The sequence below is a fragment of the Oxyura jamaicensis genome, chromosome 4, assembly GCF_011077185.1.
Source record: "Oxyura jamaicensis isolate SHBP4307 breed ruddy duck chromosome 4, BPBGC_Ojam_1.0, whole genome shotgun sequence".
Taxonomy (NCBI): Eukaryota; Metazoa; Chordata; class Aves; order Anseriformes; family Anatidae; genus Oxyura; species Oxyura jamaicensis.
In genome coordinates this window covers 64,281,852-64,298,314 of record NC_048896.1, presented here as the reverse complement: position 1 = coordinate 64,298,314, position 16,463 = coordinate 64,281,852, and the positions used below count along the sequence as shown (strand labels likewise).

Below are 16,463 nucleotides of genomic sequence, written 5' to 3'. Positions count from 1 at the left end.
CTTATTAATCTTCACCAAAAAATGCCTATACGCTTTTGTGCATTACCTCTTTCTAGCTACCTTCCCTGGCATTATTTTTATGGCATGTGCATCTACATACATAATGTAGTTCTCTTTCCTATTTTGTAATAGAGTTGCAAATTGCTCGGGCTTGGAATAGCAAGTTACAAAACATGATTTCCCACTAGGCAATCACTTCATCTCTCCTTCCTTCCTCTTCCTCCACTCATAGAGAAAGCAAAAAGGAAACAAAACCAATCTGTTGTAATTTTACCTGACTTAGCAAAGAAGTTGATAAGGGCGTCAGTCTCACAAGTCTTGTAGACTTCAGCTAACTGGGATCTACAGTTTAAACCAATAATGTGTATGCGCTGTCTTCTTTGTCCACTTATTGATGTGTAAAGGACAGCACACTGCAACACAGATGAGCCAATTACCATTCAATTTGAGTTTAAAACAAAGTCGATCCTCAAAGCTTCCATTGTTAAGAGCCATCACTTAGCGCATAAAAGGCATGTAATTACACCCAAGGACAGCCCAGCCTACGAGTGCTGCTTCAGCATTAATGAAATAGAGGAACACCATATGTGTACATTTTGTGGAAGTATTTTAATGCATTATAAAAATTATTAACCTTAAAAGTATATAAATGTCATAGAAGTATGTAAGTATATAAATATATGACTGATTGAAAGGCTTATTACTCTCTCATTTGCTACATACTGATGGTATCATCTGAAAACAAGAGACCACTGACTGGAAATCTGTAAAGCATCCCTTGTAATTGTGTAATATTTGAATGTGCTATTAAGAAGAGTGCCCCAAAGGAACGTAACTGAAAAGACACCATACTAGACATCAGAAGCTTGCTGAGAAGTATCAACTCATCTTGTCAGCAAAAGCAACACAAAAACTTAGTAATCTTGAAAAATGAAGTGGGTCTTCTTACATGGATACATTGATTACAAAGTGACATGAAGTCCTTCTAACCCCACCCCTGTATCTTGTCCCTTCCATTGACTTAGATATTAAAATTGGAGGGATAATTTAAGAATTTGCTTATGACTCCAATTCTGCTTCAATATAATGTTAGCATTTGGGAAAACCCTTTTCCAAGTATAGAAAGTAAAGGAACTGAGCTCAAGCTTTCCTGACTGCTGGCATGTGCTCATTTCCTACCACCACAATCAAAAAAGAATCTCATCATCTTGTCTACAGCTACAAACCCAAGCCTGCAGGGCAAACACTAACTGCAGGTGACTGCAGTCAGCCATGCACTGGATCTGCCGCATGTCTCTGTCACAGGGAAGCCAGGTAAACACAACATCTACATGGCACACACTTTTCCTGTCACTGCTGCAGCACTGCTCCAGGAAGTGACGGCAGACATACCAAACTGGATGTTCCACAGTACTGTATTTGTACAAGGATTAACTGCTAGCCTATAAAGTGTATTTATAGAGGAAAGATAAAAGCTAAGCAGAGCAGAAATGAAAGTTCAGATAATTCCATGGCTTAAGTTCAAAACCTTGCAAGCTGTAACATTTTCTGCTGTTAATAAAAGAAAAATGTCACGACAAAGTATCTAGAACAGTAAATGGCAACCTCGCATTATCTGCTGTTGGTTGGAGCACATCTTTTGTTAGGCACAGGCGTATCACATGTGTTGGCAATTAGGCAGAGAAATGCCAGTTTTAATTATTGCCTAATCTGCATTTCCAGGAACTATTACTGAGGGAATAAGAAGGGAAGCACAGATTTCTTTAGTTTTGGAACAGCCTGGCATTGCAAGGTAGCAATCTTTGGCTAGTTAATTAAAAATTTACTTTATTAGTAGTACTATGACACCAGTCTGTGCAAGCTGTACCTTCCTCGCCGCAGTGCTATGGCATAACTTTTTTAATTATTATTATGGCTGTAAAAGTTCTTACTCACAATTTCAGGACATGGCATGTCATTAAGTCTTTTTACCTGAATTAAGGCGCCACTGTCTTCATTCAGTTTGTCATCATGTTTGAACTCTACCATCACTGCTTTGTCACAGTCAACTTCTGCCATTTCTACATCTGTGGTGTTGGTCATGTAAATGGCACCAAAGAAGTCAGTAGCCCTGAAGCCTATAGCCAGATTAGAACAAACAAACAAATCGTATTATTATATTTAAAAATAACAAGTACAAGTGACATTATTTTGTGACTTCTTTTTTGGTCATTCCGTTGTGCTTACTAAAATGGGAACCATTTCCCCTCAGGGGTGTGCAGCCTCAGTCAACAGCCTCTGGGAGGACAAAGTGAAGCTGTTCTGATGGGCCATGAAGGGGTGCTGCAGCTCAGAGACACCCCAGAACCTTTTCCACTGTTCATGTGCCCGTTTTGTGTGTTTGTATTTCTCAAATACTTGCATTTGAGGCAAGAATGATTGGTTGAAAAGTAGGAACATTAATTTAATTTGAAGTAATGAAAGAACATTAAGTGTCCAGCAACAACTCCCTCTTTTGTACAACTTATTTGCATTTCAGGATGCATGCATAGTGATCAGAAACCTTAATTGTATTTGCAGATTTAAGTAGGTATATACAGTAAGGGCACACTCATTTTACCAGTCTATACTGTTCAAAAGGTACATAATGAAGTTAAAACAGGAAGCCTCATGTTACAAGTGATCTGTAGAGCACTTCTAGCACTGTATTACTTATAGTTATGTATTCTCATGTGCATTCATATTTATTTTCATTCCCAACGGGTACCGTTACCTGTACTTGGCCGATCCCTTATTATTGCATCGAAGCCGGTCTTTTTTTCTATGTTCTTCTGAAGTCGGTGAGGAACTGGGGGCTATCAGAATTGAGCTGAAAGCACAAGGTGCAGTTCACCACGGGGTGGCAGCAAACCAGCAGAAATCGAACAGTCCCCCAGCCCGCTGTGAACTCTGCCCCTGCCCTCCCTTTAAAAAAAGCCTTAAAAATTAGAGTAGCCTTGTTCACTTAGCAAAAAATGGTTTTGCAGATCAGCTGATGACATGAAGAAAGTCCCCTATTCCCCATAAAGATTCCCATGAAATTTTACACAAATGAGTGTTGTTATGGCTTTTGTTTTGGGGAGGAGTGTCTTTATCATAAGCATTTTTAACTGTAAATGCAGGAGTAATTGACTACCCTGCATATGTAGGTAAGTGGGTTTAATTTTAAGATACCAACCAGCTTATGTAGAAATAAAATTACAGTCTCAAGATACCTATTTGAGCCTGATCTGCTGTTTATACATTTGAATTTTACCCCCTGGGGTTTATAAATATTTTTTCTAGATTCGCTCTACTTTTACGCTGTCAAAGCATGCTTTGAAATAGTAACACCTGGGGATCGGTTGTTTTTATCTGACAGGTAGGAAACTTGCACCGCTTACCTGGAAATTGTTGTACTTGTACAATGTTCCTCCAGTGTACATTGTGACAAGATCCAGGGAGGCTATGTCCACGTAACTGATTTGGGAAGAGGAACAAATTCATGCAGCAGCCGTTAGCCACGCACTCCCTGGTGAAGTCTCGTAATAATTTACTTGAGGCTGGAAAAGTGTCTGCACAGAATTAAAAAAATACAAATGTGATAACATTAGATACTGTCGGTAGCCAATCACAATCCAAATATCCAAATGAAACATAAAAATGAGACATCGATTTGATTGTAATCGTGTTGCCCCTGCTCATACATTCCATCACCACTTAAATACATTGAACACTCAGTCTGTTCTTGTAGAACTAAAACACACCTTGCAGGTAGCAAAGGCTCTTGGTGGGTGGAATTATTTGCAGCTGGTCGATTTCCTTTACTGATGGGTGTTGCTGCTCAACCATACTTCAGCCTCGGAGTTCTTGTAGGGCCAATACCTATATGTTTATTCTCTGTATCTAAATCATCAGGGCACAGTATAGTATGGGAATGTTATACATTTAATCAACAATTCTTTGTAAAAGAAAAGAAGTGAAAAAGACCAAGGCTATATACTAGAGGAATTCAGTGTAACAGCAGTCCCTTGTGAACTCCAAGTAGAAAATACCTTTTCTGTATCTGTATTGAGTAGTTTTTTGTCATCTCTGTTTCCCAGCTTCCCTGGTGCTTCTGCAGTTGGCAATGAAGAATGGAAGATAAACAATTTTCCAGCACATTCTGCAGCCTGTTGCAAAGACACCATATTGACATTTATTCTACTTCTCAGATAAACAAGCCTAATTTTCATTTGCTGTGGTGTCTCTAAGAACAGTGCAAACTTTCTGCAAAAGTTCTTAGGAGCCAAATCATTCATTTAGTCTTTACACTTGATGGAGGTGAAGTCCCAAAACAAACTGGGACTTTTATGTCAGTAAATAACTTAGTCTAGCATAGACCCTTTGGATGATGCACCGGTACACTAATTCCTACATGGGATGCTAAAATCTTGGTGGGAAAAACTAGAAGTACCTCTCCTGGAGACACTTCAGTTAGATACAAGCATCATGCAACAAGCAACAAGGATAAAAGGTAAAAACACTAAACTGGATAAAATTAAAAGGAAAAGTAATTTAACAGAAAATACAGCTCTTTCAGTTTGGGTGCACTGTTATCCACTGTGTTTTTAGAGAGTGACAATTACATTCCTGGACTACATTCCACATTCAAACTACACTAAAATGCAGAGCGGCAAAACTTGTGATTAACATTAACTCCTGTCACTAAGAAATAAAGTAAATGCTGGCTTTACTCAAGTTTTCAATTTTTATCTAGAACTCTAATGAGGCCATAGGATTTGCAAACTGGGATGGCAAACTGCTGATAAAAACCCTTCAATTCCAAAGAAGAGACCAGCAACAGTAGCAGTACCACAGGCATCTTTGTATTGCTAACAAACTCTTCCACCAAAAGTTACAAAATCCAGTTTTTCACTTGATATTGAGACAGCTAATAGGAATGAAAATTGATTAGTCTTCAGAATTCTGAAGTCCTTAAGCACTGAAGAAGTTGGGGGAAGGTGAAAGGAAGGAAGGAGGCATTTGCCCTTTTCCTGCTCCAGGCTTAACCACACATCTAGTTTAGAAATGCAATACCCAAGACTACCGACACAAGCTTTGGTCTTCCTTCCCCTCCAGATCTTAACATGCCCACCAGATACTCCACATTTCAAAATAAGCCACGGCATTCTGGGAAAACTAGAGATTTGCTTGCTATGGCAGAAATGCAATCAAATACAGTATCTTACTTTTAACAGAACTGAATCTCACCCCTAACAGCACAGTTATCGTTAATCATGAATGCCAGTTTCTTCAATTATTCTTAAAAAGTAGTCTGTAAAGAATGCAAGATGACCTACCACCAGTCATAATACACATCAAGAATTACTGACACTGCTTTTGACAATGTCTAAAATGCATATATGATTTTTAAAAAATATTAATCTCAGAGGAATACGTTTTACTCTTTTCAGATGAGCTATTTCCTTGAACACGTGTATATGCACATTAATAATTCACAGGGAACATCCTTGCAACTTAGAACTTTAAAATACAAATTAAATAAAACGTTTATTTGAGAAGTGCTTTTTTATAGGAACAACATCAAAAGGAAATTTACATTTATGTGTGTTAAGTTTGTTTTGTAAAAGTCAAATACTGGGAAAGAACATTTTGATAGAAGTGGTAACCAAATGTATATATATTTTGCACACATACCTTTTACTACTATGCCTAAGAAGAAAACAACTATTAGTTAAATATTTAAGAAACGGACTTGAGAGATGCTGTGTAATTTTGGCTCAATTTATCTACTCAAAGTTTGAGATCTACTTGTACACAGCTCACAGATAAATCAACTATTTTAAAGCACCACTGGCTGTTTTCTGCCCCTGCAAATCTTGTGGTGGATCATGGTGTAATTCTTTTAATTGGCAGCTCTCCACAGAAATACCAGCATTTCAAGGGATATCCCTGACATACAGAAAGTTACTTGGTTGCATCTAGAAGTCTGTACAAACATCCTGAATTATCTATTACTTATATTAAATATTCTGTAGTGACTAAACACCTTATTATCTCTTAAATGCTGAATAAGAAAACGTCCCCAGGGACTGGTCTTTTCCAACCTAAATGATTCTATGACTGGTTTCCCTCACTGAGGAGAATCTGGAAGCAGATGTTACACTTGTCAGTTGTTTCTAAACAAAAGAATTCAAACGTGCTGTTACAATAATGGGACATCAGTGCTGGAAACAGTGATATTTTTTTTCTAATTTCCCATTATGATTTGTAGAAGGATTTGGCACAGGTTTTTAGCAACCTGTAGGTTATCAAGTCTTGTCCTAATTAAAGGACTACTTTTACGGAGAGGAATGTTCTAACCTTTAGTGTCTCCATGCCAGCCTGGATAACAGGAGCAAAGACGGTCTCACTCTCATTAGTGTCTGCAAACATCTCTGGAATCTGGTCCAACAAGCTATGAAAGAAGAAAGGTTCAGTGTCTCAACTGGTTAGCATATTTGGGATAATCCCCAAAAATATGACATACCAAGTCTTCATACAGGAAGTTCTTTACCATGGAAGTTTATACTTAAAAATTTTGATGTCTTAGGGCTCCAGCCAGAATAAAATGAAACATGAATTTTAAAATTCTATTGAAATGCATTATTTCAAAGCTGATAACGTAAAGGAACATGCATTAAATCAAAAATAGCTAAAAATAAAGGACTTCTGGTATGGATAAAGACTTAAAGAGTCTTTAGGTCACATTTAGGTGTGCATCACATATATAGGAGGAAAACCAGGAAAAACATGCAACATTGCACAAAGCTGCAACCTGCCCTCCCACTTCTGACAAAGCAGAGCTGAAGATGCCTGGCTCACAGCTGGTCTAAACAGGCTTTCAAATTCAACAATGCGAGTTGCTGCTACCATTTTTGCTTCCCCTCAGAGGTGGAAATACAGGACTTGATGCATCTGCTGACTTGTAAAGCATTTCAACAAATTCATACATCCTCCAAAACCCTGTAACACAATTGACTAAAAGGGAAAATGTCTATTGTAAGCATTCAGCTGTTATTCAGATATGGAATTATTGTTCTTTACTTGTTAACAACAGATCATGATTTCTGAAAGTTAACAAGGAAACCATCCAGCAAAGGAACAAAAACTTCTCCAACGTCCGAGACCACCATCCTCTGAGGCTGAGATAAGTTGATTTTTACATTAAAGAAGTGGAAGACCTTGTAATAAGTGACAAAGCCAACTCGAATTTCTGAGGATTCTTCTTGCTCTTCTCTGTGAGAAAAACAAAAAACAAGTGGTTATAATTTTGAAACTCTGGTCTTGCAATAAAAGTGTTCCTTTGAAATGCAGGGCTGCTTTCAGATCATTATTTGTACTGGGAGCAACAAAGCAAACAACCAACCAGATGTAATTGCCCCTGTCCAAATTAAAACAATCTGATTAAATCAACTGTTGTAATTTTATTTTTTAATGTATATTAAAAGTCAACCCAATCAACTGTGCATCCCATTCAAGCAGGCAGGAGTATCTAATATAAAGAATAGACCATATCTTCAAAACATGGAAAAGAGATAACAGGACAATCCTTTACAAGACACAATCAGAAAATCAGCTGTATTTAGAATACATTGTAATTCAGTGACACTAATGATCAATGCCTGGAGAGAACAGTTATTAGGGCTTAATAATGTCTGGTGACTTTCAGATTTAGGTGGCTCGATCTTCTGCTTTGGCAGGACTGCTTTTAAGCAGCAAAAGGTGCATCACAGCTGTGCATCATGCAGAAAATGTACTGTAGAAATTCCTCGTCATTCCTAGTGTGTTCCCAGGCCAACTAAAGCTCACAAACGGCTGCTACGAGCTACACCTGCAAGAACACTGGAAACAGTGAGCTCAGAAGCTGTTTTTCAGGAGATAACTCCCCTAAGCACTAATTACTGTGTCATTACTAGCAGCATCATTAATAAGACTAATGAGACCAGATTTGCAGCCCTAAATTTAGTAAAAGGCAATCATATTCCAAAAATTAGTCTTAATTACTTCTAAAATAGCACATCCTCTTAGTTTTACAAGTTTCATCTAAAACCTTGAGCTTGGGAGGGAAAAAGATTTTCATGTGTATGGTCTTTAACACTCGAATCAATAAAGTATGCTAATCCACCATTCCTGTTTGGTGGAAACAGCTGGATGAGAAAGGGGCTACCTTTGATTTAAAACAAACCAATATTCTGTATGAACATATTCCGTAAAGAAGCATTTTAAATAATCTCTCTGAGATCCTCTAACTCAAATAGATACATCCTTTCTGAATGCAAGTCTCTAACCACTCCTAGCAATCAGACACTACTGTTTTCTAAGTAACGCGATTAACAGGGAGCATTCAGGACAAGTTATTACTAACTTTAGGCACATATAGCACTTTCCTACTTCGAGGAGAAATAGCCGCATCATCCTACTGGTTCCAACGCTTTTTACACAGCAGGTATTAGGGACAATTTCATCAGACACTGCTCCTTACAGTGTGGCAGTCTGCACACTTTATAAAATTTGATTTCTTCTGTGTTTTAAAGATCACTTGTCAAACACAGCAGCTGATTGCCTGTGCAGCTAACACACTTCTTTTTAATGTCTCACATTGAGATATCTGAATCAAGTGTACTCACATGTTTTTAAGTTATATGTCTAAAAATCATACTGGTACAAATACCCTGATTTTCTGAGGTCATGAGCAGAATTTCTGTAAACACAGTTCTCTGTATTTCTCTAAACAGAGAATCAGTGTTCTGGTTTAGAACAACTAAATTTGAAAGTGTCTGCCCTAAAACTTCTAGCAAGCAAATAACGTGTTTTCTGCTCTGCTGCAAATCTGCAGAAGCATAAAGCCCTTTTAACACGAAGTCTCTAGACACATAACTTAATCCATTATTTGCTAGCTTTAACTTCTCACTTCTCAGCCATTCTCATAGGCTTATCTGCCACAAGCCGCTAAACCAGTGGCCTTTTTGTTACAAGCATTACTCTGTTAACCAGAAATCTTTCCTCCTAAAGAATTTGGGCTCCCGGAAATCTGAGCACAGGGTGAATTCCCAGCATGATGTTTTCACCTCATGTGGTAACAGCAGAATATTTTTGCAGGTGTCTTTCTTCAGCAACAGAAAATGAACACACTGTGAAGTTCATGTCTTAGCACCAAAATAAAAGTTTCACCACAAATGCTGGTGGAGTGAGTGCCTGATTATTTTTATTTAATATTGTTTAAAGGCAACAGACGACTGTGAAGAAACTCATGGGCCTACCCTTTATTTATTTTGCTTTTTTCAGTGGACATGAAAACTTTGTCTAAATACCTGCAAACAGGGTATTTAGCAGTAGATACCTACAGAGGGCTTGTGAGGAAAAGAGCACGTTACTTCTTGTGAGGTAGATACACTTGCTTTCATTATTCCTTTACTTTCTCTATTCAAGACTATGTGTTCCTAAACTGCCAATTGTTTTTTGCTACTATGCTCGTGGCTTTTTATTACCTTCAGAGTCATGACCAATCCTGATAGAAAGCTCTGAGACGTTCAGGACAACATCAAACACTCGTGTCTCCAGTGTAATCTTCAATGACAAAGTGCTCAAGGGATGGTCTTACATGGGCATCTGACAAACTAACTCCCCACCCTGAACTGGAATTTCTTTCACGCACAGAGATCCAACAAGCACATAAGGATAAAAAGATTTTTAACATATCCCAGATTATCTCAAGGATCTTGTCTCCCACTCTTCCTCACTTTGCTCCCTCTGTTTCTTAAGCCTTTTCTCCCTCTACAAATACTGTTATTTGTAATGCATTTTCTTTCTGTATGGTCTTCAATCTTTTTGTATGCCTCAACTAAGAAACACCCTGTCTACTTAATTTTTCAGTCTGACTTCCACTGCTTTCATTTAACTTCTGGCATTATTTAAATGTTAATGAAAACTGCCCTAAACACATCATACTAAAAACTACACAAAACTACACTAAAGTAATATACCACAATTAATACAGATCAGTATTAATAGTACTACTACACGTTTAATGCTGACATAGCAAACATGCCATATTTAACAGAATGTCAGTTGCCTACAAGATATGCTCCCCTCTCAGATACATACCAGAGCAGAAAAATCTCACAACAAAGCAAACTAAGAGCTTTGCTGATTAAAAAAAAAGAGCTAAAGATACGATCCACAAACACTCGCTTTAGAGAGACTTTATTGAGATTCTGGTTTGTGGTATTTCTCTGCTTAATCTAACGAGAAAAGCAGTACTACAGTAAACAGAACTGCAGCAAGTAAAGTCGAAACCACATGCTGGGACTTAGCTCTTACCACCACTAGAGTTCAGTACAGGAAAAGAAAAGAAAGAATGCTACATGTTCAATCAGTACAACACATTCCTTCTGTTCATATACTAAACCCAGATATCAGTCTAAGTTTTTCAAAAACTGCCAGCAATTTTAAAATTACCATTCAGTCACTATTACCTCAAAAATGCCTGTATTGGATTTTTTGTCATTTTTTGCACTTCCTTGGTTTTACCTTTCAACATGCATAGCTTCTTGAAAACTGTAGTATGGTACATTAAGCAAAACACACTTACGTTTCTTTACCTTGGAAGCTTATCTAGCAGAGTCTTCAGCTCCTCACATATGAGTTCAGCTAGGCCACTGTTTGTACTTCTGTATCATACATCAATCATGAAGATACAAGCTGGTGGATTTGGAGGCTTGTTATTCTATGGAAAAAATATTAACAGGGAAAATTAGACAGTGCCATGTTAATGTTGACTGCACAGCTTCTTAGCCACAGTCGTGCGTAAGAGACATGTAAGTAGCATACGTAGTGTGATATACACTACTGACCAAGCTTCTGTGACCAACAAGATGATGATTTTTTAGTTTTGTTTATAAAAAAAAGCAATGTAATGCTTACAGATGTACCCAGGAAGATGATATAGAGTGCACATAGCAACAGAAATCATAATGGGCCTAGCCATACACCTACGTTCAGTTTTTCTAATTCTGATTAAGATGAGTAGTGGTCATTACCTGGTGTCAAATTGAGGACGGCTTTTCCATTATAGTTATATATGCTATTTCACTGCCTTCATATAAAGACTTCTGACCACTTACCAAATTTTACTCATTACAAATACACCACAGAAAACTCCATCTAAGAAAAAATCATCTAATCCTTGAATTATGACTTACCCATAATCCTATCCTCAAAACACATAAAATTAAACATTATACCCTTGATCTCACTTTATTTGAATCATGTAAATCAAGATTAGCTCTTGTCAACTAAAACCAGACAGTATTGTTCTGTTTTCTGTATTTATATTCTAGGTACAAAAAACATATCAAACACTACTTTCTGAACTCTTGTAGCACATCACTATTTATAAAGAATTCCTGCATAATTTCTGACAAATATATGGCAGAAATGAGAACTTGTGCTCTTGCCACATCCGCTTCGCAGGAGCACAATAATGCAAAACAGCTGTTATTTGTTAACATTTTTTGTAGCTGTTCATCCTTGTCATTTGATAAGCACAAAAGGAAATGGCTTTTCAGTTCTGGTCTTAAATGGATTTATAAAAGAACTGAACTTCTCTAACTTGGAGCAAAATGAGAAAATAATTATAAAATAATGTTAACTTCTCTAAAATTCAATGACTTAACGTTTCCAGTGTGAGTGTTAATTTTATCAGAGATTTATTTTTTGTAACATTCCGCTGAGTCTATGGAACAGGTTTTTGCAACAAGAAGACAAACCATGCTGGATGGCTTATCACAGAAGCTCCCTCATTTAAACTGTATGGCAAATTCACTGCGCTGAGAGCAAGACTGTGATGATGAACACAGGGTTACACATTAGAGAAAAAGAACTATGAAAATGGCATGGACCTATTCCGTATACACATTTTCAAAAGCTTAGTTGCAGAAAGCAGCAAAGCTACATCGAGGATCCCATGCTATTTCTATAATGCCCCACTACAGCCACTGAGTTCTCTCCTATCTTGAGGTTTAATGCAGATGTCAATGGAATCTCTAAAGGCAGTCTGGACTTTAAAGCAGCACCCATGTAAGAGACCAGAATTAAATAACCTGTTCATTTCTTTGTATACCAGCAATAATCTGATGGTCTGAGGAAGTTACTTGTACCTACTTCAAGGCTTTGTTGGATTGAACTGCCTTTCCTAATTTTATCATACCTGCATTCCACTGATGGAAAGAAAATCCCACCCACTTTCAGAAACGACCAAAAAATATGTCCATGCTGTGGGTAGGTGAGGTCATGCATTGAAAAATTTTTTAAAAAAGCTTGAAAAGCTTAAATAATTTGTGCTTGGCTGTATTTTGTACTTCCCAAATAAAATCAACTACATATACTTCCAGTGGCTTGAGCAGACTTTGGATCAAGTTCTCAACTAATTTGGTATTAGGAGGGAGAATCCATTCCATTAAAACTTACTGGTCAGAACACTAAAACTACTGCCAAGAAAAGATTCAAATTCCCATGCTAAGGTTTGAAAAGCTGAGAAGGCAATTCAGGTACATGTCTGTCTGCAAAATTAGTAAGTCATGCAGCTAAAAAGCAACACTGCATCACAGAATTTGAACTATAACGTCTGAAAATGCTCTAAATGTTTCCAAGGACCAAACCGGCACCTCAGTTGAAGACTTGTGATCCATGACTTTGAGACCCTATTTATTACTGTTAGTTGCTAGTCTCCAGCACAAAAGAGCAAAACATTATTGTAAGCTTAAATCCTCTACATCTGTACATTTTCTAAAATCTTCTTGGACTCTGATATTCAGCTTATAAGCGCATTCACTCCAACATAGGTATTTAAAGGATTTTGTTTGTGTTGACATAAAATCATAAATTATTTTGTGTATTGGAAGTACTCACTCGGCAATAATCCAAAGTAGCAACGTATTCATATGATCCCAGAGATAGCTCAGGTCTTTCATAATGGTCTACCCGTCAGCCAACGTGGTCCAGATGTTGAAAGAACGGCGGGACTAAAAACCAATAAAAGAACAGGAAAAAAAAAAGTTTACAGTGTAGAAGGGAACAACCCCAAAACTCCTTTCAACAGTTACTACGTGGTACCATAGGCTCCTCTGTTATTGATCGAGGAGGTGTGTAAACACTTAGCCAGGTTATAATGTTTTTTTCTTCACACTGATGTAAGAAAACAAACAAGCCTCGCAACATTCTAGTAATGTCAGCTCCTCTTGTATTTGGCGAATACGGCATATTTCCCCATGAATGTCAATTTTCTCCTATCTCTACCCTGTTATACTTGTGTAGGTAAAACTGACCAAGGTTATTTCCACAGGCAGGAGTCTGCTATCCTCAGGCTACAGACTAAGGGATGGCTATTTTGTTAGGAAGATACCATCTACTCAAAGCTTAATTCATATCACCAGAGTTAAAAACAGTACTTTTCCTAAAGCCTGTGCTACTTTATGCAACGTTACGACTTTGCTGGAAACAGCTCTGCAACATTCACAAACCTGGCCTACTGTACAGCAAGTTGCCTTTAGTCCATCACACCAGGAACCTTCTGTAGCTGCAGATAAGGATGTAGAACTCCAAAGCATTCAGAAACCAAGTTGTTTTGCCACCACCAATTCATGGGCAGCTAGTCTAATGGCTAGTCACACTGGGAAGAATCCCCTCTGGATTTTAGCTATTTTTTCTCAATTAATCCACATTTAAATGTTATTTTTTACATTTCTGCCTGTTAAAAGCACGGGATGCAGAGTATCTACCCAGTTTTGGGGGCATTTTAAGGTCTCATTAATGTTTTTAAGTACTCTCCAATTTGGATAAAAGACACTACTAATACAAAGCATGATTGAAAATGATACTGCAACTGAAATGTCTTTCTTAAAATGTTCATAACGCATTCAAATTTCTCTTTATGAGAGTTTAAATTGCTAACAAACTAGGAAATTTGCTATCTGCTATGCTTGGACAAACATCTGAGCCTCAGGCAGAAAAGAAGTTGGAATGAGCCTGTCAAGGTTCACGTTTCAGAGTTGAAAAGATTACTGTATTAGGGAAAGCACTATACCACTGTGATCCAGCTGAGGAAATCCAACTTGATACAAATGTCTAGAAAGGCTACTTCTGGCAAAGATCTGGGATTTAGCCAAGAGCACAAGAACAGTTATGAGTCACATGCAGCACACTTGAACAAATATGGCATGGTATCTTCTGTGAAAACCAACACATGTCACAGGAAGATTAATAGGCTATTTAACCACTGTATCCACAGTCGTGGCCAGGACTAGTCTAACATATTTCTAAATAATTCTTTGCTGAACATTTCAATTTCTTTAAGAAATTAATTTCTCTACACAAAAGTTGCTTTTGGTTAGCAATACAAGCAGCTTTGTATCCTATGCTGACACAGTATTTTAAAATAAACTTTTGATCATAACAGACTGGACTTGGAATTAACGATTTAGCATTATTTTTTCTTATATTTATTTTTAAAAAATGAACTGAAGAAGAAGTGTTTTAAGTATTTTTACTAGGTGTGTTTATTTATTTTAGTTTTCTATTTTTTTTTAATTTGTGAAATAGCCCTTGCTACTGCATCTCACTAAATTATTTTCAAGTCAGCTAGACAGGAAAATCATTTCAGGGATACGGTTCCTTTTTAGTTTTATGGAATTTGTATGAATCACAGATCAGAGAAATATCACTTACCATCGTTTACACAATTGTAAAATCCACACTGATACCTTCTTCCACCTTCAATAAACTGCATGAAGGGACACGTGTAAGCTTTGCACCTGTTACGTCAGATTGGTCCAGTTTCACCATGGTTTACAACATAAAGAGGTGTCTAAATGAAGAGGTACATGAAGTTATAAAAAGCACTGCAAACCTAAAACCAAATAAAGTGAGCTAGAAAGCTGCTGCTCAGCCTTAACACTTGTTAGATTTCATCTGACCAAGAAATTGTTGTTCAGCATTTATCCAAATTCTTCAGTACAGCTGGTTCAACCTCGTAGGTCCCCTAAAGAACTTAATTTTCAAGCTCGCAAGCTCCCTATTTTGGTATTTATCAGAAAGAAATAAAGGATCCATACAAAGAGCCTATAAAACTTTGAAAGCATCGGGAGTTCAGGGCTCTAGGCTGACTTTCTCCAGCAAAAGATTTTTATAGCTCACAAGGGAGAAATCTGCTGGGGTCAGGTATTTCGCCTTCTCTATCAGAATGAGCTTTTCTCAAGAAATTTGTTGATACTCATCGTCTGCATGCAGCTATCCCAAACAGGTAGTAACTAAGAAAGCTTCTAATATTTTCAGTTAAATGCCCTTCCCCCTAATGCTGCTGTGTTACATGCTAAAGGTTTAATGCTGCCAGGGTCACCAGCTAGAGTAGTAGATTTAGAAGAAATACTAATATTTACTGAAGGAAAGAACATACAGTAAACAAATACAGTATCTCAAACACTTGTCAGCTTAATTACACTGACCATGCTTGCTTATAGCCTCTGCCAAAAACCACAGCTAATGGAAGACATTTTCCAGATGCCTCTTGCAGTAATAACTGTGCAGCAACTGAAAGATTCCTGTAATTGTAATTTATGTTAGAAAAGTCATACTTGAAACCACTGCACAAATGGAAGTTTGTTCAATTATTTGTGAAATTCTATGGAGCATAAACAAATGTGGTTTTTATTTTTTCTTTTTTTTTCCTTACTCCCTTTAACCCTAACTAAAAATCTCTGACTGTAAGAGTAAGAAAATAAATCCAGAGTTGGGCCCCATGATAGACCTCTACAAGAGGAAGAATGCTGACAACCCTTGAATGCTAAAACTTTTCCACTAGCACATTCACTTATTTAAAATTATTGTCTCTTATTGAATTGATATATTTAATCTATTATACACTTTTAAATTTTATTGGAGCATAAGAGTCTTTGAATACCTAGAGAATCATACATGTCCTTCTAGCATTCATTGCTTACATGTATTTCATTGTTTGTTTATATTTTACAGAGACAATTATTTTACTTATTTATTTCTCCAAAGGATTTGATGCTTTTTGCCAAGAACTTTGTACATATGAGTAGATTTTACTACATGGGTTTTAAGTGATCCCTCCCGCTTCACTGAGATAATATATTGCTTCATGTTCTTTCTTCCATGAAAACTGAGTTTAACACAAATTAACACATAATGTCAGCTGGCAAACTATCAGGGTCATTTTTCAGACACGAGAGCCTTGGCTATAAAACCTGCTCACTAGCCACAATAACTTAAGTTTTAGAACTTCTGGGTTTTGTTCATTACTTGGCAATTTTTTGATCATTCTGCTGTATTAATTTAATTGAGGCCTGGATCAGGCTTGCCATTAATAATACAGTATCTGAACAGGTAGGGAACAAAAGACA

The 16,463-nt window shown here is 37.2% G+C and overlaps 1 long non-coding RNA gene and 1 pseudogene across 1 annotated transcript; one reads left to right on the top strand and one right to left on the bottom strand.

Annotated features, from left to right (window-relative positions):
- The window catches only part of LOC118167094, a 51,026-nt pseudogene that overhangs the window by 1,613 nt on the left and 32,950 nt on the right, over nt 1-16,463 (bottom strand).
- On the top strand, nt 410-3,344 carry LOC118167097. Its single transcript, XR_004750937.1, has 2 exons — nt 410-1,314; nt 1,723-3,344. It is a non-coding gene; the product is annotated as an uncharacterized LOC118167097 (long non-coding RNA).